This window comes from Helianthus annuus, chromosome 6 (assembly GCF_002127325.2).
Source record: "Helianthus annuus cultivar XRQ/B chromosome 6, HanXRQr2.0-SUNRISE, whole genome shotgun sequence".
NCBI classification, from domain to species: domain Eukaryota; kingdom Viridiplantae; phylum Streptophyta; class Magnoliopsida; order Asterales; family Asteraceae; genus Helianthus; species Helianthus annuus.
Genome location: NC_035438.2, coordinates 103,353,575 through 103,378,246, shown reverse-complemented (window position 1 = coordinate 103,378,246; position 24,672 = coordinate 103,353,575). Strand labels below are relative to the sequence as shown.

At 41.2% G+C, this 24,672-nt stretch overlaps 1 long non-coding RNA gene across 1 annotated transcript; it reads right to left on the bottom strand.

Annotated features, from left to right (window-relative positions):
• Window positions 1-16,754: 16,754 nt before the first annotated feature.
• Window positions 16,755-17,639, bottom strand: LOC110935301. Its single transcript, XR_002589030.2, has 3 exons — window positions 17,519-17,639; window positions 17,180-17,240; window positions 16,755-16,851 (listed from the first exon to the last, which is right to left on the bottom strand). It is a non-coding gene; the product is annotated as an uncharacterized LOC110935301 (long non-coding RNA).
• Between the last annotated feature and the right edge of the window lie 7,033 nt (window positions 17,640-24,672).

Genomic DNA, 24,672 nt, shown 5'->3' with positions numbered 1-24,672 from the left:
CTACTACAATAACTAAGATAATCTCTTAAAAAGTGCAAAAGTGCGGAAATAATCAAAGGTTACACTACACACGAGTCGGATCCAAGTGATTCATCTTGTCTATCTGTTTTTACTTTTATTTTATTTTTCAGAATTTTAGTTAGTTTTATTTTCCTAGTTTAAAAACTTTTTTCTAACTTTTGATTTGATTAGACGTTGAGGATAAACCGGTACTAAAAGCTCTTGTATCCTTGGATGACCTCGGGATCTTACCAACACTATACTACGTTCACGATGGGTGCACTTGCCCATATGTGTGTTTAGTGTTAGTAAATATCGTGTCTTATAAATTTAAAACTTGGCTAAAAAGTGTAAAAAGGGCTTAAAATATACACCTAAAATATATTACACTACACACGCATCAAGTTTTTGGCGCTGTTTCCGGGGACACAAGGATTTTAAGAAAGTTAGGAATCAACGGCCTAATCGTTTTTTCTAATTTTTCTTAATTTTTCAGCTTCAGCAGAACTCAGCACGGGTCGTGCCTGTTGAACACGCCCCGTGCCCAATCTTTGGAACTGGCAATCCTGTTTTACATCAGACAGTAAGCTGAACACGGGGCCGTGCCCACTCAAGACGCCCTGTGCCCAAGATTCAATTACTGAAAACAGAACCGTAAGATCCCGACGGTTGGTAATCTCTGACACAAACATGAGTGATACTGATGCTTTTTACTTTCGGCACTCTTATGGTACGTGGTGTCAAATATGTGGTGGCTCTCATAGAGAATTAGAATGTAATTTTCTAAATTATAAGCCCCATTATATAGACCCATTTTTTTCCTGTAGCCTTAAGAAGGGCGAAAGTAAAAATAATCCCTATCTCTCCCTCGAATGCTCTCAACCGGACCTTCTAGGAGAAATGCTTCTTGATGAACTATTTCAATTAGAAAATCTAATTCTTAATTGGTTAAAAGAACTTAAGGATTTCATTGATTCATCTCAAGACGATACCCAAGAAGAATTGTTGGGACCGAATTCGAATAAAAGCAACTTCGTAGTTCCCGATAATACCTTTAACTCTAGCGAAGACTTGGACGATAGTCGTCCCTGTGCCGATTGTGCCGTGAAGGACTCTCCATCGACTTCGTTCGATGCATACATAGACCTGAGCGATTCGGCATACACCTTCTTTAACGAGAGCCCGGGAAAGGGTTGGACTTGTCCACCTACATTTAGCATAGGAATCACCCTCACCGACAACCTCTTGCGTTCTCGTCTTAATCTAGAGCAATTAAGGTATCTTAGGCACTTTGGGGTTGTTCCATCCAGTAAGGAACCGCCCGATATGGATAAGTTCCTTAGAAATAGACAAACTTCATAAACAGCCATTCGACACGGGGCCGTGCCCAGGTCAACACGACCCCGTGTCCACCAAAAGATTCCTTTCTGACTTTTTTTCAGAATACGGACAAAATGTGTCAGGATCTTGCCTGCACACGGGGCCGTGTCCAGCCGACACGGGGCCGTGTCCAGCGTGTTGTCGTTTTCTATAAATGCAGCCAAGAATCCTGCACATTTGGACCATCTAGGGACAGAGATTTGAGAGGATCTTCTCACATACCATCCTAGGTATTTTCTAAAAGAAGGTTCTAACAACCATCTTGTCCTTTCCTCTTTTATCTATTACCTTCTTCTTCATCTTCCTTGCTTTAACACCTCCATTAAAGTTTGAGATCACCATGATTCCAAGCTTTATTGTGATGTTTATTGGGTTTTAGTTCAAGGAATCTTGTTAAAAATAAGTTGTATAACATTATTTTAAGTTACTTCTGCTAAAAAATGCTTCATAAGCTGGAAAAATAATTTAAAACTGCAAGATTCCTTGTTCCAAAAATCTGCAGAAAGGTGAACACGGGGCCGTGTCTAATTTACTGTTTCGTCGAAATGAGCTATTTTTGGTTTGTTTTCGTAGAATGTCAAGTCAAAACAATGGGACCTCATCTGCACATTCCAGAAACAGTCGAAGGGAGAGAAGGTCTTCAATTGAAGCAACTCTCGTACGCTACGTAATGGCCTTACGTGAAGCTCTTGATGAGATGACTTCAGTAGAGGAGGTCCTGATAGACCGTATAAATTATCTTACGGTGGGGCTGTAAAACAGTTTTCAAGAAATCAACCTCTTGCACCAAAGGTTGAATATCCTTGTGACACCTCCTATGGAACCCATTCTCCCTCAAGAGGATTGGAACCTAGCATTAGGAGTCAACAACCCCACCGGATGGGATGACATTCCCACGAAGCCTTCTTTTGAAAACTTGCAAGAAGTCCCGGTGGAAGTTGCACCCCTCAAACCGATGCCAACAAGCCCGCCTTCCTTATCCCAAGGGAAATATAAGAATGGCTCGCCGGCGTTTGAGGAACCCGTGTCCGGAGGAGGAAGTTCTTCAAGCCGCTTCCAACCGAGAGAATTATCTTTTCGGAAATTTTGCTAATAGAATAAATTTTAGGCTAGAACTTCTTGGTTTAGACTTCTTATGCTTTCGTTGACCTATTTATCTAGAATTTTAACTTATTAGGAATATTATGTAATTCTCTCTATGTTTTAATGAATGATGGTTTTAGTTAATTTGGTGTTTGGATGATGTTGTAATGGATATAACACACTCGGGATGGTGAAGGATAACAAGGGAAACTTGCACCAGCACCCCATGCACAAAAACAGGGCCATCCGACAAAATTTTCTTCATTACAGCAAGTTCAGCACGGCCCGTGCCCACCCAACACGGCCCCGTGCTGCACAGTCTGCAGAAAATGCCCAGTTCAGGTAACTGGACACGCGGCGTGCTCACTGAACACGCCCCCGTGCCCAGGCTTCTGTTTCTTTTTACAAACTTTTGTTACTAGCAATCTAAACACGGGGCCGTGCCCGGACACCACGGGGCCGTGTCCAGACGCCCAGTAACATAAATTTTGCTTTGTCACACCTTTTTACACATTCAATCAACCTAAAAACTTATTTTTGGGACACATTGAGGACAATGTGTAATTTAAGTGTGGGGGGGGATGCTAAAACTTTGAATCTTGCAAGTCCTAATTAACAAGTCTTACACAAAACTCTATTGGAACCGCTAATCACCCCAAATTTTTTCAAAAATTTTTCATTTTTTACTTGTCTAGGTTTAATTTGGGAATTTCAAATTCTAAAAGGTTATATTTTTACAAATTTACAACCGATAGCGTCGTGATAAAAAGAACCAACATAAGAAAATTATCAAACGGCATGACAAGTTTAGTTAAAATTTGATTATATATACTTGATTACATAAAAACCCATTCCCACAAAAAGTGAGTTTTGAGCCTTATTTGAGCATACAAATACATATCTTTAAACTAAATGCTCATTTTTCGTTTCTTGTGTGAATAGCCGCTTGGTTCTTACGACTCTAGAACTTGCCACGACGATACATTCCCAGTCCTTATCAACTTAAACCCAAGTAAGTAAATGATGGAGGCATTAGGACTAACCCTTTTTATTTCTACACCATTATTTTTCTTTTCTTTTTTTTTTACCACCTACCCAAAATCCCCCTAGTCAACCCCTTTGAGCCTAAACCTTTTCATTTCTTAACCCAAACCAAACACCCTTTTTACCCACCTAAACCCTTTTTCATTTTAAACCCTTTATTTTAGTAACAAAGCTCGTTTTTCTTATGACTTGGTTAGGAAAAAAAATGATGATGATGAAGCCTAAAGAAATAAACAAACAAGTTTAAATCAAAAAGAACTTTGTTTGAAAGAAATGCTTCATCAAAATAAAAAGCTATGAAAAATAAAAAGTCTTCCAAAAACCGATGCTTTTTACGCCTTTTGCCCTTTTATTAACCACTAACCCAACCACCCACCTTTAGCCCAAGCCTAACCCTTCACCCAAAAGTCCTCTTGATATTTACAAAGGTGTATAGTTAAAAAGGAGGAGAATTAATTGCTTGGCAAGCTTATGGTATGAGTAAGTTCCATGCCGCTCTCGAGTGATTCACTAAAAATACATCTTCGGCCGAGTGTTGAGTGATCCCCCGTGAGGTATGTGAACTTGTATATAAATGGAATTTTAAAAAGGCATGTTATGCCCTAATTAGTAATTTATCTTATGTATCATTTTTAATAAATCATGACGAATAGGGTTGTAAATAAATAAAAATAAAACTTAATAAAGAATCTTGGAAATCCCGACACTCTATGACAAGCCCAAAAACCTTCTCTTCTACCCATTCCATTTGGGAGTGAAAAGCCATATTATAAAGAGTTTTGCTTGAGGACAAGCAAAGATTCAAGTGTGGGGGTATTTGATGTGCACAAAATGCAACATATAAATTACATCAATTGTGGTATAAAACTAACCCTTTTTTAGTACTAATGTTCGAAGAAAGTGTGTTTTTGTCTTCCTTTTGCATTTTCAGGATTAAATGAGCTCAAATGAACAAAAGAAGCAAAAAGGCAGCTAAATCTAACATAAATACAAGAAAAGGAACAAACGTGGCATGCCCGACTTCCCGACAGCATCTTCCCAAGCAAAACAAGAGAACAGAAGGCTGGGCTCAGTGTGCACGGGGGCGTGCCCAAGTGTCAACAGAAAAGACAAAGTTGTAGAAGCTTCTATCACCCACCACGAGGGCGTGCCCAGCGTACACGGGGCCGTGGTCAACTCTAAGATTCGCAGAATCTGAGAAAATCTTGATAGTACAGATACTCTTCTGCACACGGGGTCATACCCAGCGGACACGGGGGCGTGGTCAACTAATGCAGACAAACTGCAATTAATGAAGAAAGAGAAGGAGGATGGACACGGGGCCGTGCCCAACGGACACGGGGCCGTGCCCGATCTAATATTCATGCTATAAATAGGGGTGCTTGGCTCATTTGCAAACCATCCCTTGGCACACCACCTCTCTCACACTTCACCCACCCCCCACCACCATCACAACACCGTCATCCACCACCATCATCCATTGTCCATCATAGAGTGTGTGAGTCGTCTCGGGATCCAAGATTGATCGTAACAGTTCTTGACAATCAAAGGCCATGTTTGCCTAAGTCTCTTACATCACTTGGTGAAGACAAATGTCTAGTGTAATACTTTTTATTTTTAATCTTTTCGCACTTTTTATTGGTTATGTATTAATGACTTTAATAACTAGTTTCTTATGTTGAAGGTGATTCTTCCTTATCGTTTGTCCGTGGTGTCTTGGCATTATTTTACTGTCTATATAAAATAAAAGATTTTCACCATTCATATCTCCACGGTCTATATGGAGATATGTTGGCTACCTGGTCGGGGGTTAAGGGAACGGTTTGGTAAGAGTCTTGCCATTGCTCAGTGTATAGATCCTGCAAAGGACCTGGGTCAAATTTAGTAGGACCTCCTTCAATACCCACCGGTATTGGATGGCGGGGGTCCAAACTCTTTGATCCCCTCATAAGTAAGCTACTATTAAAACTTTAACCCGGCTATTTAGGACTGTATCCCTGCTGACTCAGACTACTTAGCCGAGGGTAACGTCGCCTTCAAAAGAGGGGCCTACCACATTATGCATTAATAACTTAATTAATTATCCTTCAATAATCCGACCCTTTAGGATTGTATCCTTGCTGACTCAAACTACTGGGTTGAGGGTAACGTCACCTTCAAAAGAGGGGCCTACTACAATAACTAAGATAATCTCTTAAAAAGTGCAAAAGTGCGGAAATAATCAAAGGTTACACTACACACGAGTCGGATCCAAGTGATTCATCTTGTCTATCTGTTTTTACTTTTATTTTATTTTTCAGCATTTTAGTTAGTTTTATTTTCCTAGTTTAAAAACTTTTTTCTAACTTTTGATTTGATTAGACGTTGAGGATAAACCGGTACTAAAAGCTCTTGTGTCCTTGGACGACCTCGGTATCTTACCAACACTATACTACGTTCACGATGGGTGCACTTGCCCATATGTGTGTTTAGTGTTAGTAAATATCGTGTTTTATAAATTTAAAAATTGGCTAAAAAGTGTAAAAAGGGCTTAAAATATACACCTAAAATATATTACACTACACACGCATCAGTTTCCCCACCGACACTTCGATTTCCAACCGTTTCAGCACTTTGGAGGACTTACGCTTCTGTTCCCGTACGCAGGCTGACTCTGTAACACCCCCAAAATACCACTTGCGGGAACTCCGCGAGGTGTGTTACGCATCAGAGTTCGAGCCACCAATCAAGTTGCACTAGTAATAAATATGTAAACAAACATTCCATTTCATAATAAATAATTCCCAACATAAGGGTTTCAAACCAATTTAAATATCCAGCGGAAGCATAATGTAAATTATCAGTTGATTGTTCAGAGTCATAAGTTCATAGTGATATGTTAAGTATCCAAGGGTTTCGATCCATGACCACTCCAGCACTCCCAGATAGCAAGTCCATGTCAAGTTATCTAACGACCTGCAAGCATGCAGGCAAGTGTGTCAGACTACGCTGGTGAGTTCAAAGTTTTGTTTACGTGTGATGTTACCGAATGTCTGTTAAGCCGATTCAACGTTATGATACGATGTTGCTTATAACATGCTAGATACCCTAGGGAGTGTGCCCATATGTATCCGGGGAGTGTGCCCCTTAATAACCTGGAAGTGTCCAGACCCCAATGCCCCTAACCAAGCATTGGTAATGATGCCCAGATAATTAGTTCACGCCCGTCCTTACAGCCCGGTGTGAGGTGTCAAACCTAATAGCGCTATCAACTAATTACCCCATTGCCCTACAGGCAATCCAATAATGATTGATTCCATGTTCAATAACCAAAACCCAATTTAACTGTTTACCCAAGATTCCCTTCCAAATGTTTACTAATTGTCCCAAACCACTGGGACGCATGCTTGAGAAATGCAGTGAACTCACCTTGGTTTGCTCGGTAAGATACACAAAAGGTTCTTGAATTAAGGGTGGTCAACCACGTCCTAACAGGGTTACCACACAAGTCAGGTTTGATTCAAGTAAAGCACGTATGGTTACACAGAGTTAACACGTTACAAACACGTATAGATCATGGCAACACTTAGCAGTCAAACAATACATTCCACTTGTGCGAATAAATAAGCCCAATGGTAATCAGCCCAACATGTTGTGCGATCCATCAAATCCCGGCCCAACTATAATTAAGCCCAATATCCAAGAAGTCCAAACATAAAAATACTCGGCCCAATGTAAAAGCCTTGTGCGATCCGGATTGGGTTGTACGATCCGATTTGGGCTTGTTCGGCCCAGTTGTCTAACAACATTTAACACTTGTGCGGTCCATTAGTTCATGTGCGACTGAGGCACTTTGTGCGATTGAAACTTGTGCGATCAGATCAGATCTCATGTGACCTGATCTTGTGCGACCCATTTAAATTATCAACATAACCCCATTCACTATCAACAAACCAACAATCCGAATCATAGAACATAACAATGGATTAACATCTATCTCAAACCGATTCATATGGACCTTATATCAATCTTACAAATGTGGCCGATTATCATATCATGATTCCTTGATTAACATACGATAACAGTGGCAAATAATAATCCTAATCACTACACAAGATCAACATATAGCATTGCTCAAACATCAAGCATACAATCGAGTTAATAACAAAACACTAACCGTAAGAAAGAGGGTGATCCGATTCGGGAATGATCTCCGAGAGAAGGAGAAGTGATGGCCGTCGAGTCCGTGAGGAAGAGAGAAAGAGCTAGGGTTTTGTGTGCTAATGTTTTGCAAGTTGTGAGAAGTGTTAACCTAAACAGGAGGTTATACGTATGAGAAGAAGGCCGAACCCATCATGGGCTGCTTATGCGTTCCGAGTTCAAGGAGAAATGGGCCGAGAGTTGCATGAGTCAAAGCCCATTGGCTTGTGTGATCGGTTTAGCAATACATACATTGTGCGATCGGGTTAACGTTGTGCGTTTGGGCCACTATATACATACATACATTACATAACACAAAGCACATAATTATAACATTCAATAATCATAATAGTTCACATAAACACGTGTCGTTACACAAAGTAGGTTCGAATTACGAGTTGTCACAGTATCCCCAACTAAAAAGAAATTTCGTCCCGAAATTTGGTACGCACTCACTGAGGAAGCTAGGTAAGTTATATCGTTCACTGGTTTTCCTGGGCTGTCACATCCTCCCCAACTTAAATGGGAATTTCGTCCCGAAATTCACTAGTTGCATCAACATTAGGTTTGCTAGGTTTTGTCTTGTCTTTGGGGAACAAATGTGGATACTTAAGTTCCATCTGATCCTCGCGTTCCCACGTGAACTCTGGGCCACGTCTTGAGTTCCAACGAACTCTCACAATCGGTATACGGCTGTGTTTACGAACTTTAACTTCCTGATCCATAATCTCAATTGGTTCTTCGACAAACTGCAATTTGTCGTCAATCTTCAGCTCTTGGAATGGTACAACTAGTGTTTCATCAGCCAAACACTTCTTTAACTGCGATACGTGAAACACATCATGGACATTACCCAACTCAGCAGGTAATTCCAACCTGTAGGCCACCTTTCCAATTCGTTCCAGAATTTTGAATGGCCCCACATAACGAGGGTTTAGTTTGCCGCGTTTCCCAAAACGCACCACACCGTTCCAGGGTGTAACCTTTAACATGACTCGATCATTAACTTCGAATTCCAACGGTTTACTACGCTTGTCAGCGTAGCTTTTCTGGCGGTCGCGAGCTGTGGTCATACGGTTCCGTATCTGAACAATATTTTCCGATGTTTCAAGCACAAGCTCAGGACCTGTGATCTGACTATCACCCACCTCAAGCCAACAGAGTGGTGAACGGCATTTCCGTCCGTACAGTGCTTCGAACGGAGCTGCCTGTATACTAGTGTGGTAGCTGTTGTTGTAGGAGAATTCTATCAACGACAAGTGTTTCTCCCACCCTTTCCCAAAATCGAGTACGCATGCCCGAAGCATATCTTCAAGTGTCTGGATGGTGCGCTCGCTTTGACCATCCGTCTACGGGTGATAAGCGGTACTCATGTCGAGTCGTGAACCGAACGACTTATGCATTGATTGCCATAGATCAGAAGTGAAACGCGGATCTCGTTCTGAGATGATGGAAGTTGGCACCCCGTGCCTAGAGACTACTTCCTTAAGGTAGATCGCTACCAGTTGCGGAAACTTGTCTGTTTCTTTGATTGCCAGGAAATGCATTGATTTCGTGAGACGGTCAACAATCACCCAAATGGTATCGTTCCCAGCCTGAGTTCGAGGTAACCCCGTCACGAAATCCATGGCGATCTGTTCCCACTTCCATGTGGGTATCTCTGGTTGCTGAAGTAGACCCGAGGGCTTTTGATGTTCCGCTTTGACTTTAGCACAAGTCAAACATTTGCTGTCGTAGGTTGCTATGTGAGCTTTCATGCTAGGCCACCAGTATGTAGTTTTCAAGTCATGGTACATCTTATCTGATCCAGGATGTACGGAGTAACGTGACTTATGTGCCTCCTCCATTACAAGTTCTCGTAAGTTGCCATAGAGTGGGACCCAGATGCGTCCGGTTACGTAGTAAGCACCGTCTCCCTTTCGTTCTAGTCGTTGCCTCGAGCCGCGTAAAGCTTCAGCTCGGACGTTCTCTGGTTTCAACGCTTCTACCTGAGCGCCTCGTATCTGAGAAGGAAGGTTGGACTGGATCGTGAGTTGCAATGCTCGTACACGCCTAGGTGCATTATCCTTTCTGCTGAGGGCGTCAGCTACGACGTTCGCCTTGCCCGGATGATACTTGATGGCACATTCATAATCATTCAATAGTTCAACCCATCGTCGTTGTCGCATATTCAATTCTTTCTGGTCGAAGATATGCTGAAGGCTCCTATGGTCGGTGTAGATGGTGCATTTGGTACCGTACAGATAGTGCCTCCAGATCTTCAACGCAAATACCACCGCTCCTAACTCCAAGTCGTGTGTCGTGTAGTTTTTCTCGTGAATCTTAAACTGTCGCGAGGCATAGGCTATCACCTTCTCGCGTTGCATTAACACACAGCCGAGACCCTGAATCGATGCATCACAATAGACCACAAAATCTTCGGTACCCTCTGGTAAAGACAAGATCAGTGCACTGCAAAGTTTCTGTTTTAGTACTTGGAAAGCCTCTTCCTGCTTCGTTCCCCAAGAGTATGCCGTGTTCTTCTGTGTCAGCGAGGTGAGGGGTTGCGCGATTTTCGAGAAATCTTTAATAAACCTCCGATAATATCCTGCGAGACCAAGAAATTGTCGCACCTCAGAGGGAGTCTTTGGTGCCGCCCAATTCTTGACCGCATCTACTTTTGCAGGATCCACATGTATCCCTTTTTCATTAACAACGTGGCCAAGGAAATGCACTTCCCGAATCCAGAAATCACACTTAGAAAACTTCGCATACAGTTGTTCCTTTCTCAAAAGTTCCAAGATGAGTCATAGGTGATGCTCGTGATCTTCCTCGTTCTTTGAGTAGACCAAGATGTCATCAATGAATACGATAACGAAATCATCGAGATATGGCTTACACACGCGGTTCATGAGATCCATGAAAACCGCTGGTGCATTAGTCAATCCAAACGGCATGACCAAAACTCATAGTGTCCGTAGCGCGTTCGAAAAGCCGTCTTGGGAACATCCACCTCCCAAACCCTCACCTGGTGATATCCCGATCGTAAGTCGATCTTCGAATAGAAACTTGACCCTTGCAACTGATCAAACGAGTCGTCGATTCGTGGTAATGGATATCGGTTCTTAATGGTTACCTTGTTGAGCTCCCGATAATCAATGCACATACGGAATGACCCCTCCTTCTTCTTTACAAACAGAACTGGGGCTCCCCAAGGCGAAGAACTGGGTCGAATGAAACCTCTATCCAATAATTCCTGTAGTTGATTGGATAGTTCCTGCAACTCCCCAGGTGCTAGCCGGTAAGGAGCTCGAGCAATTGGAGCCGCTCCAGGCGCAAAATCAAACTGAAATTCTACTTGACGGTGAGGAGGTAACCCTGGTAGCTCCTCTGGGAACACATCAGTGAATTCTCGCACCACTGGCAGATCCTCGATCCTCCTTTCTTCAGACTGAGCGTTAGTAACTAACGCTAACATTGCAGGATACCCCTTTTGTAGATACTTCTGCGCATGCATGGCCGAGATAATACCAACCATCGTCCCACTACGATGTCCTTGAACTGATAATGACTCCCCATCTGGGAGAGGAATACGCACAACTTTTTCCTTACACAAAATCTCCGCTTGGTGCTTCGACAACCAATCCATGCCTACTACTACGTCAAAACTACCGAGCGTAACGGGAAGGAGGTCAATATCAAAAACCTGACCCACGAGATCTAGTTTGCACCCGAAAAGGACATTCGAGGCCTCTATCGTCTTACCATCTACTAGTTCTACTACTTGTTTAACTTCTAAAGGTGTTGGGGTTATCCCCAATCGTCGACTGAATTCTAGGGACACATAACTCCAATCGGCACCAGAATCAAATAACACAGAAGCAATATGATTGTTTACAGGAAACGTACCGGTCACGACATTGCCGTCATTCCTAGCATCCCCTGCCCCAAGCTGGAACACTCTGCCTCGGGCGCCATTACCCCCATTGTTGCCATTGTTGTTGTTGTTCCCAACATTGTTGTTATTCGGGTGGTTGTCGTTAGTGTTCTGGTTTAGCTGAGGGCAATCCCGCTTAAAGTGACCCTCGTCACCACACTGATAGCACCCCTTCCTGAAGCCCTGATTCTGCTGGGGTGGTTGTCCCTGTTGTCTCTGGTTCTGCTGGTTCTGTTGCTGCTGGTGTTTGGGCTGTGGGGCTCTACAATCCTTGGCCTCATGGCCCGCTTTACCACACCTGCGACATGTGCGACTGCACTGCCCAAAATGATGATAGCCACACTTGTTACACTGTGGCTTCCTTCCCACGTACGAACCCTGACTTTGGCTACCTCCCTGGCCTTGATTGACAAAAGACGACTGGCTGATGCTGCGGTTGCTATTGTTGTCTGGCCTTTTCTGAGTCTGACCCGCACTAGATGCTTTGTCGTAGTCGTTCCACTTCCGCTTGTTATCATTAGCGGACGCAGTGGCAGTGGGTGCAGCAGTAGTAGTGGTTGAAACACGCGGTGGTAACGAGTTACTCTCTACCTCTTGATCCACAATCTTGTGGGTCAAACGGACAATCTGTGTCAAATCGTTGAGATGTGCTGCAGTAACCAGGCTCTTCAGACGCGGAGGTAGCCCTTTGATAAACAACTCAATCCTCCGAGACATGGGCCGTGACAAGTTCGGACACATGTCAGCCAATTCATACAATCGCTTCACATACGCCTCGACTTCAGATCCTACCATCTTCAAGTCATAATACTCGTTTTCCAGCTTCTGGACCTCGTCCCGAGGGCAATACTCCTCCCTGATCAGTTCTTTAAAGTCATCCCAAGTTGTGGCATTCGCTGTCTCGATGCCCAACAACTGCACCTGGGCATTCCACCACGTTAGGGCACCATCCGCCAAGGTACCCGCAGCATATTTCACCCTGTCCCCAGCGGGACAGTTACATATAGCAAACACTGATTCTGCTTTCTCGAACCACCTCAGGAGTCCCACAGCCCCTTCAGTCCCGGTGAAGGTCTGTGGCTTGCAGTCCATGAACGTCTTAAATGTACAAGCAGGCTGGTTGTTGTGGGGTTGTGCGTGTTGACCTAAAGGACGAAAGGAAACACATTATAGGAGTGAAAAGACGTGTGCGCGGTATAAGAGTAGAGAGTACTTGGTACATTCCGTACCAGCTTGATAGGCTGCTAAAGCCTCAGCCACACGGGTGTTGATTAGGTCAGTCAACTCAGCCTGAGTCATGTTGATGTTGCCACGTCCGTGTCCTCGTCCACTCATGATTCTATATATGGGGATGAACCGATTTAGGAATCAAAACGAGATGGAAGTCAAGTATCATACTGATATCTACGTACTACCAAGTTCACACATAGTAAGGCAGAACCCTTCTCACGCTCGATAAGCCTCACTGGGACTTGCATGCACCCCACGTTATTATTAAGTGTGCACCCATAATAATAAGGTGGTTTGCACGTTTATCTCAGTGCCTCTTAGCTTGCGCTCGAAGTTTCCCCCGTTCAAACAACACAACGGATGGTATCACAGGTTTATGATTCACATAAGTCGAAGAGTAGCGTCACACTATCAAGTCACTATGGTGTTTAATGTTTCATTTCATATATGTTGTGAGTGTGTGACTGCTAAGCAAGTAATGTATAAAGTGAGAAAGACGAACCTTGCAATCTGGAGCCGAGTGTCATGATCGATTTTCGAAGGTGTTCGGTTATAGTCTGGTTTTACAAAAACGTTTTAAAACCTAGTTCACTATAACCAGTGGCTCTGATACCAAACTGTAACACCCCCAAAATACCACTTGCGGGAACTCCGCGAGGTGTGTTACGCATCAGAGTTCGAGCCACCAATCAAGTTGCACCAGTAATAAATATGTAAACAAACATTCCATTTCATAATAAATAATTCCCAACATAAGGGTTTCAAACCAATTTAAATATCCAGCGGAAGCATAATGTAAATTATCAGTTGATTGTTCAGAGTCATAAGTTCATAGTGATATGTTAAGTATCCAAGGGTTTCGATCCATGACCACTCCAGCACTCCCAGATAGCAAGTCCATGTCAAGTTATCTAACGACCTGCAAGCATGCAGACAAGTGTGTCAGACTACGCTGGTGAGTTCAAAGTTTTGTTTACGTGTGATGTTACCGAATGTCTGTTAAGCCGATTCAACGTTATGATACGATGTTGCTTATAACATGCTAGATACCCTAGGGAGTGTGCCCATATGTATCCGGGGAGTGTGCCCCTTAATAACCTGGAAGTGTCCAGACCCCAATGCCCCTAACCAAGCATTGGTAATGATGCCCAGATAATTAGTTCACGCCCGTCCTTACAGCCCGGTGTGAGGTGTCAAACCTAATAGCGCTATCAACTAATTACCCCATTGCCCCACATGCAATCCGATAATGATTGATTCCATGTTCAATAACCAAAACCCAATTTAACTATTTACCCAAGATTCCCTTCCAAATGTTTACTAGTTGTCCCAAACCACCGGGACGCATGCTTGAGAAATGCAGTGAACTCACCTTGGTTTGCTCGGTAAGATACACAAAAGGTTCTTGAATTAAGGGTAGTCAACCACGTCCTAACAGGGTTACCACACAAGTCAGGTTTGATTCAAGTAAAGCACGTATGGTTACACAGAGTTAACACGTTACAAACACGTATAGATCATGGCAACACTTAGCAGTCAAACAATACATTCCACTTGTGCGAATAAAATAAGCCCAATGGTAATCAGCCCAACATGTTGTGCGATCCATCAAATCCCGGCCCAACTATAATTAAGCCCAATATCCAAGAAGTCCAAACATAAAAATACTCGGCCCAATGTAAAAGCCTTGTGCGATCCGGATTGGGTTGTACGATCCGATTTGGGCTTGTTCGGCCCAGCTGTCTAACAACATTTAACACTTGTGCGGTCCATTAGTTCATGTGCGACTGAGGCACTTTGTGCGATTGAAACTTGTGCGATCAGATCAGATCTCATGTGACCTGATCTTGTGCGACCCATTTAAATTACCCGAAACTTATGGCAATCGGTTACATAATTAACCAGTTTCCAACTTTACAAATCAATCAACAGAAAAATCAGTTTCAATCATGAGGATTTTCGATCAAACCAGATTACAACTATCCACATAACCCTAATCAAAGCATGAACAAAAATCTAACGATTCACATGAACATGTATCCGATTTTATCAACATAACCCCATTCACTATCAACAAACCAACAATCCGAATCATAGAACATAACAATGGATTAACATCTATCTCAAACCGATTCATATGGACCTTATATCAATCTTACAAATGTGGCCGATTATCACATCATGATTCCTTGATTAACATACGATAATAGTGACAAATAATAATCCTAATCACTACACAAGATCAACATATAGCATTGCTCAAACATCAAGCATACAATCGAGTTAATAACAAAACACTAACCGTAAGAAAGAGGGTGATCCGATTCGGGAATGATCTCCGAGAGAATGAGGAGTGATGGTCGTCGAGTCCGTGAGGAAGAGAGAAAGAGCTAGGGTTTTGTGTGCTAATGTTTTACAAGTTGTGAGAAGTGTTAACCTAAACAGGAGGTTATGCGTATGAGCAGAAGGCCGAACCCATCATGGGCTGCTTATGCGTTCCGAGTTCAAGGAGAAATGGGCCGAGAGTTGCATGAGTCAAAGCCCATTGGCTTGTGTGATCGGTTTAGCAATACATACATTGTGCGATCGGGTTAACGTTGTGCGTTTGGGTATATACATACATACATTACATAACACAAAGCACATAATTATAACATTCAATAATCATAATAGTTCACATAAACACGTGTCGTTACACAAAGTAGGTTCGAATTACGAGTTGTCACAGACTCGGCGCTCCCTCCAATCCACTGAGAATCGTGTTTCTTGATTAGTATACGTTTAATGAGTATACTCGAACCCATTTTCGTTTAACGCACCTTTGGGTGTTACATACGTTCTCTACCAAAACACAACGAAAACACTTTATAAACGCTAACCGCTCCCGCATGCTATACGTGATTTGTTGAATGCTTGTTACTATGCTTACACAGTGTTACACTAGACCGCATTTAGTAACGATAGTACTATAGTTTGGACTCAGCACCTGTTGTGAACAGGGGTTGCTAAGGATCACATTACTTTACTTCATGTGTTCGCTTCGGTGAACATGTGTCACGCATACTCTACATCGGAGTCACGTGGTTAGGTGGTATCATTGTTGTCAGTTACATGCTTTGCCCGTTACGTGGTACATGCTGGTTATGCGTAAACGCTTTTCATACTATTATCTATGCAAACTTGTGTACTCACCTTTACTTTATGTATTGACTTTTATTTTAACGTATGTGACAGGTTGATGGTCTATTTGCTGCAATAGATTTAGGAAGTCTAGAAACTCATCAATAAAAATCTAGGTTATCGGACTTGTTTTGTTTTTGAGAACTCGCTATTTGTAAACTGTTTGTTGAATATTTGTTCGTTGGTATGGGACAATGAACCTTTAAAAATATTGGTAATGGATAGTTGTTATGGATTCTCTTGAGCAATCTGGTTCGCCTAGTGTCATGCTCCAATGATTCCGCCATCGGTTGGGGTGTGACAATCGTACACCGTGGATCATACACCTCCTGTTCGGAACAAACACTTGAAGCACACAGTACAACTGCCACATTCATGACCGCACACCAGCAGGTAGGCTGCACACTTGCTGGTGGGCCGCTAACTCACCATTGGGCCATTAACCGTTTTGGGTCGCACACTCATATATTAGACAATATGTTCTACTGGATCGCACACTCGTAACCAGGCCGCACACTCTCGTATTAGGCCACATGACTTATTGGGCCGCGCTGTCATACCCCAACCGATGGCGGAAACATCGGGGTGAGGCATTGTGTCACACCACACCCAGATAGGGATGCACCATACACAATTGATACCAACTTACCAGTAAACACTTACGTTATTGATACAAACGGTAATGTACAAAAGTTGGAAACTTAAAGGTACAAAGTTTGGTCAAGCTACGATTAGCTGATCACGCAAAATTTCCACCAGATAAGAAAGTTTGAGATACTTTATTTCACTAGTCACGCCTATCCGAGATAAACAACCCGCCCAAGACTAACCATCATTTCCTGTGACACATGCTTAAAAGACGTCAGATATTACACTGGTGAGTTTATGAATATACACAATTTACAATTCACATTATTTAATCATGACTTGTACCCGCCCATGTTATCATAACCCAACGTTACCACGTAACTTACATAACCATACAGTTAATGCCCACTACACCACAGGTGTAGTACCGACAAATCCCGCCGTAGCGGCACGTATAAGGGACCACAAATATCATGTGTATGTCATGCTCAGGTTATATACATGCGTACAACAGTCCTGCCATATTATTACAGTTTAGGACAAGCATGTTCACATTTGAAAAGCATTCATAAAACTCACCTCTTGCTAGTAGCTAACCGTTGATACAATTGCTAGTATGATCAGGTACTATCTCAAGGTCCTGACACAATTTACATAATCCTAAGTTAGGTAATGGTACACCTAACTAGTCATTATCATGGTTGGATATTGGTTAACCCTACCTTGTTTAAGCATGGTTGATCAGTCCATGCCTAACTAAGGCTAGGCTACCCAATACCCGCCCCTGACAATAACCCTAGTACCTAAAAATAATACTAACACTACTACCACTAATATATTATTACTAATAATAAAATTAATATTAACTACTAAAAATAAATAATAAATAACTAAACATAAACTTAAACGAGAGTATACCTCAAGACTATCTACGGCACGTTGATGTAGAGTTTCCCTACTCCTGCTCCTACTCGTGCTCCAAAAACGACTACTAACAACACCCAACGGGGTATCGTATACGCGGGATTCTCAATACTAGATCGTTCCCGTTAAAATTTTGGTGTATCTAAAATCCTACAATTTAACTCCTATATATATGTGAAGCAAGTAGGCACCTCAATTCCTTTCTGGGCGATGTGGGACATTGACGTGCTTGCTAGCTAGCTTGACGTGCTAGCTAGCTAGCTTAGTTATATTAATTCAGTTGCTTCACTCGTTTTTCTTGTATAACTTTTAAAATATGACGTTTTATAAAACGACGAATATGTCATTAGAACGAGCATATTTTTATCTACGTTTTAACCTAAGTTTCATTAAAAACGGAGTAAGGTAAATAAAATAATATATTTAATTATTAATATTAAACGGTCTCTTATAATAGCCAGGGCTTGTACAGATGTCTCATATTTCAACTAAATATTTCAACTAACCATTTTACTTGTTACTCAGTCGTTCAACAATATATAAATTATAAATTTTAAATATAATTTTATTGGGTCACAAAACAGGATGTTACAACTCTCCCCACCTTATAGAAATTTCGTCCGCGAAATTTAAGCAAAGAGATGTGGATATTTTTGTTTCATCTCGTCTTCTTTTTCCCATGTCTCTTCAGGTCCTCTCCTTGCATCCCATTTGACTCGTACTAGAGGAAACTCCCTGTTTCTTAATTTCTTTATGCGTCAATCTATGATCTGAATGGGGCGCTCTGTGAAGTTCAACTTGTCATTGATCTGGATCTCCTGCCAGGGTATCTTAAGTGACTCGTCCGCTAGACACTTTCTTAAATTTGACACGTGAAACGTGTCATAATTCCTTGAAATTCTATTGGCAATTTTAACCTATATGCTACAGGACCAACTCTTTCGATTATCTCAAATGGTCCAATATAGCGCGGACTTAGTTTTCCTTTCTTCCTAAAACGAATGATACCTTTCCAAGGGGAGACCTTAAGTAATACCTTGTCGCCAACTTGAAATTCTAAGGGTCTTCTTCGTCTGTCGGCATAACTTTTCTGTCTATCTCTAGCAGTCTTCATTCTTTCTCGGATTTGTATGATTTTATTGGTAGTTTCTTCAATAATTTCGGGTCCAGCTAATGGATTTCTACCAATCTCAGTCCAACAAACTGGGGTACGACACTTCCTTCCATATAGTGCTTCAAACGGAGCCGCCTTGATGCTTGCGTGATAACTGTTATTGTATGCAAACTCTATTAGAGGTAAATGCTCATCCCAGTTTCCTCCAAAGTCTATCACACATGCCCTAAGCATGTCTTCCAGTGTTTGTATGGTTCTTTCACTTTGGCCATCTGTCTGTGGGTGATAAGTCGTACTTAAATTTACTTTTGTTCCCAATTCCTTTTGGAAGCTTTGCCAAAATCTGGACGTAAAACGGCTATCTCTATCTGATATAATGGAGATAGGTACTCCATGGCGGGTGACAATTTCTTTGACATAAATTCTTGCTAATTTATCCATTTTATAATCTTCTTGTATTGGCAAGAAATGAGCAGACTTAGTTAAACGATCTACTTTAACCCAAATAGTATCGTGACCATTCTTAGTTCATGGAAGTTTAGTAATGAAATCCATGGTTATCATCTCCCATTTCCATTCAGGGATCTCGGGTTGGATTAAACATCCTGCAGGCTTCTGATGTTCTGTTTTGACCTGTGAACACGTCATGCGTTTTTTCACATATTCATTGATTGATTGCTTCATCCCTGGCCACCAATATTCATCTCGAATATTCTTGTACATCTTCGTACTGCCAGGATGCATTGTATACTTTGATCTATGTGCTTCTTCCATCACCATATCCCTGAGTCCTCCCACATTAGGTATCCAAATCCTATTGTGGATTCTTAGTATTCCATCTTCTCCTTTAACAAGTAGTTCTTGTTTTCCCACCATCCTTTCTTTGTTAATCTGCTCAACTTTCAGGGCATGTATCTGTGCATCCTTAATTCGTTCTAGTAAACCTATTTTCACTTCTATTCTAGATGCACGTATTCTTAAAGGTTTAACTTTGTCCTTCCGACTAAGGGCATCTGCTACTACATTAGCTTTTCCTGGATGGTAACGAATTTCACAATCATAGTCATTCAACAACTCCATCCATCTCCTCTGTCTCATGTTCAACATCTTTTGCTCAAATATATACTTTAGGCTTTGGTGATCAGTGTAGATCACACACTTAGTTCCATATAAGTAATGCCTCCATATCTTGAGGGCAAATACTACTGCTCCGAGTTCTAGATCATGGGTGGTGTAATTTCTTTCATGTATCTTTAACTGTCGGGATGCATAGGCGATAACTTTGCCTCTTTGCATCAACACACACCCTAGTCCATAATGAGAAGCATCACAATATACTACAAAATCTTCGGTACCCTCGGGTAATGCAAGTACTGGGGTACTGGATAACTTTGTTTTCAAAAGATTAAAAGCTTCTTCTTGTTGGCTGCCCCAGACAAATGGGGTATTTTTCTGAGTCAGTGTCGTTAGAGGCATTGCTATCTTAGAGAAATCTTGAATGAACCTTCTATAATACCCTGCTAGCCCTAGGAAACGTCGAATTTCTGTGGCATTTCTTGGTGCCTCCCAATTCTTAACTACTTCAATCTTTGTAGGGTCCACTTGTATGCCTTTTTCATTAACAACATGCCCTAAAAATTGGACTTCCCTAGTCCAGAATTCACACTTACTGAACTTGGCATAAAGTTTTTCTTCTTTTAGTAACTTAAGAATGGCACGGAGATGACCCTCGTGTGTTTCTCTACTCTTAGAGTAGATTAGGATATCATCTATGAAGACAATTACAAATTGATCCAAGTATGGTTTGCAGACTTGATTCATAAGGTCTATGAAGGCAGCTGGTGCATTAGTGAGGCCGAAAGGCATCACTAAGAACTCGTAGTGACCATACCTTGTCCTAAAGGCAGTCTTGGGTATATCTTCTTCTCTACCCTTTAATTGATGATACCCAGATCTTAGGTCTATCTTCGAGAAGTAGCTGGCGCCTTGTAATTGATCAAAAAGATCATCGATTCTTGGGAGTGGGTATCGATTCTTTATAGTGATCTTATTCAGGTCTCTATAATCAATACACATCCTCATTGAGCCATCTTTTTTCTTGACAAAGAGAATCGGCGTTCCCCATGGTGATGTGCTAGGACGTATGAATCCTTTGTCCAGTAACTCCTGGAGTTGGTTTCTCAACTCTTTCATTTCAGTCGGGGCAAGGCGGTACGGGGCTTTGACAATAGGGGTTGCTCCTGGGATCAAGTCGATTCTAAACTCAATTTGTCTGTCAGGTGGTAATCCGGGAAGATCTTCAGGGAATACTTCAGGGAATTCAGCCACTACTACTACCTCTTCTAGTTTCTTTTCTTCCTTTGCCTCTAGTGCATATACTAGGTAAGCTAAATGACCCTTTTGAATACACTTGAATACTTTTATCATGGAAATAAAACTTATGGGTTTACTAGGTCTTTCCCCATCAATTATTACAGTTCCCCCTTTTGGGTCCTTAATTTGAATTTGCTTCTTATCACACAATATTTGAGCTTGGTGACTAGATAACCAATCCATTCCTATTACTACATCGAACTCTCCAAGTTTCAGTGGTAGTAAGTCTATGGATATTTGGGTCTTACTAATCTGGATGGTACAATCCTTTACCACACTCACAATTTCTTCTTCCCTCCCATCTGCTAGTTCTACTATAAATGGCTTATCTAGCTTACAAGGAGTCTGATTAATCAAAACTCTAAAGTGCTCAGATATAAAACTTCTATCAGCACCAGTATCAAATAGTATTTTAGCATAAAAGTTGTTAAGGAGAAATGTACCTGTTATGACATCAGGGTTCCTACGAGCCTCTTCAGTATTCAGAACAAAAGCTCTCCCTCTTGCTTTATTAGGTTCCTCATTCCTCTTAGGACAGCTATCACTATAGTGGCCCGTCTCTCCACATTTAAAACACTTACGTGGCTCTCTACAATCACGATAGTTGTGTCCAGGTTTCTTACAGTTTCTACAGATTAACTGGTTATATGGACCGGAATTTCCTTTTCCACAAGTTGGGCACCTAGGTGGGGGTCCTCGTTGCCTCTTGAAATCTCTGTAATTGGGTTTATTTTGTTCTTGGTAGTTTTCCCATTTCCTTTTCGGGATAGTTTCTGGGGTTTTCTTTTGTTGGATCTCAGTGGCGATAGTTGCCCCAGCCTCTACCGCATCATGATAGGTAGTTGGTTTGGTAGACTTGATAAACGTGCGATATTCTGTGGGGAGTCCCCACAGGAATCTTCGAATACGATTTTCTTCCGGGTTCACCAAGTAAGACACTATTCGAGACATTTCATTGAATTTGGTGACATATTCCCGGTATGTCTTATTCCCGAGTTCAAGATGCAAAAATTCCTTTTCTATTCTGTCAGTTTCGCTTGGTGGACATAAGTAATTTGTAAACAGTTCTGAAAACTCCTTCCAACTCAGGCGATGTGCCAGATCATCACCTCTAGTTTGCTTTTGTATCCTCCACCAAAATAAGGCTTCGGATTTAAACAAATGAACAGCAAACCTAACTTTATTTCTTTCATGTCAATCACTGACGTCTAGAATGGCTTCTACCTCACTTAGCCATTCATGTGCCTCAATAACACCTTTCTTCCCGTCGAATGAAGGAGGATTACATGAAATGAAAGTCTTGTAATTACATTCTTTAGAGATTTCTGTTTCTATAGCTTTAGATACTTTCGTATCATCTACCTTCTTTTCCGGGCGAGGTTCTTCTCGTGGAGTTGGTGTAGGTGTAGGTGCAGTGCTTCCCTCAGATTGCCCTGATCGTTCTGTATTCTGACGTTCACGTCCCTGTGCGTTGGCAAGGATTTGCGCAACTCGGACGGCAATCCGATCGATCATGTCATCTCCTAAGTTTACAGGTTCGCTATGACGAGCAGGATTAACTGATGGGTTAGGTTGACGATTGTTGTTAACCGAAGGTTCTGCCGACATTTTCTATATTTTTCATGAAAAATACTACTTCAATATTCTATTTATTAATGAGCACTTAGAATAATTAATTCACATAATACAATATTTTTCAAATGTAACATGTTGAAAATATAACTCTACTATGAACATTTTACTGTAATTAAATTTATAAATTAATTAATCATAGTAAAGATTTTTAATATTGAAACTTAAAAAAATTAATGTTTAACTAAACATACTACTAACCTGCTCATGTGCTTTATGTGCGAGAGAAGGTTGTGTATGATTTGTATAAAGGAGGTTGGCATCTATTTATATTAACAATGAACTACGCTATTGGCCGCCTTCATTTTTTTTTACTCTATGATACTTGATTGAGAAGAGATATTACTTACTCAAATAATACACAAGTATCATTATATATATGCACTTCATGTATACAACATATACGTATTACATTTTATCTTTTAGATTTTATTATTATTATTATTATTATTATTATTACTATTATTTTCTCCTAACGAGTAAAGAAGACAAGATTTACGAGTAATTATTGTTAAGGGCAGTGTGTACAAAGTGGTAACGAAATGAGGATTTATAGATTGTAATTATTACTATGGGTATTTTCTAATGACTCTATATCCTTAGTAAATTCATACCCGGATTTATCTATTATTCGTATTTCAAAGTCAGCCAGAGCATCCTAAAAATTACATAAGCTGGCGTGTTCTCTTAGGTTGAAGCCTAGGTATCCATACCAAATACCTAATTCGCTAAAACCTTTGGCTCTGATACCAACTGTGACACCACACCCAGATAAGGATGCACCATACACAATTGATACCAACTTACCAGTAAACACTTACGTTATTGATACAAACGGTAATGTACAAAAGTTGGAAACTGAAAGGTACAAAGTTTGGTCAAGCTACTATTAGCTGATCATGCAAAATTTCCACCAGATAAGAAAGTTTGAGATACTTTATTTCACTAGTCACGCCTATCCGAGATAAACAACCCGCCCAAGACTAACCATCATTTCCTATGACACATGCTTAAAAGACGTCAGATATTACACTGGTGAGTTTATGAATATACACAATTTACAATTCACATTATTTAATCATGACTTGTACCCGCCCATGTTATCATAACCCAACGTTACCACGTAACTTACATAACCATACAGTTAATGCCCACTATACCACAGGTGTAGTACCGACAAATCCCGCCGTAGCGGCACGTATAAGGGACCACAAATATCATGTGTATGTCATGCTCAGGTTATATACATGCGTACAACAGTCATGCCATATTATTACAGTTTAGGACAAGCATGTTCACATTTGAAAAGCATTCATAAAACTCACCTCTTGCTAGTAGCTAACCGTTGATACAATTGCTAGTATGATCAGGTATTATCTCAAGGTCCTGACACAATTTACATAATCCTAAGTTAGGTAATGGTACACCTAACTAGTCATTATCATGGTTGGATATTGGTTAACCCTACCTTGTTTAAGCATGGTTGATCAGTCCATGCCTAACTAAGGCTAGGCTACCCAATACCCGCCCCTGACAATAACCCTAGTACCTAAAAATAATACTAACACTACTACCACTAATATATTATTACTAATAATAAAACTAATATTAACTACTAAAAATAAATAGTAAATAACTAAACATAAACTTAAACGAGAGTATACCTCAAGACTATCTACGGCACGTTGATGTAGAATTTCCCTACTCCTGCTCCAACTCGTGCTCCAAAAACGACTACTAACAACACCCAACGGGGTATCGTATACGCGGGATTCTCAATACTAGAACGTTCCCGTTAAAATTTTGATGTATCTAAAATCCTACAATTTAACTCCTATATATATGTGAAGCAAGCAGGCACCTCAATTCCTTTCTGGGCGATGTGGGACATTGACGTGCTTGCTAGCTAGCTTGACGTGCTAGCTAGCTAGCTTAGTTATATTAATTCAGCTGCTTCACTCGTTTTTCTTGTATAACTTTTTAAATATGACGTTTTATAAAACGACGAGTATGTCATTAGAACGAGCAT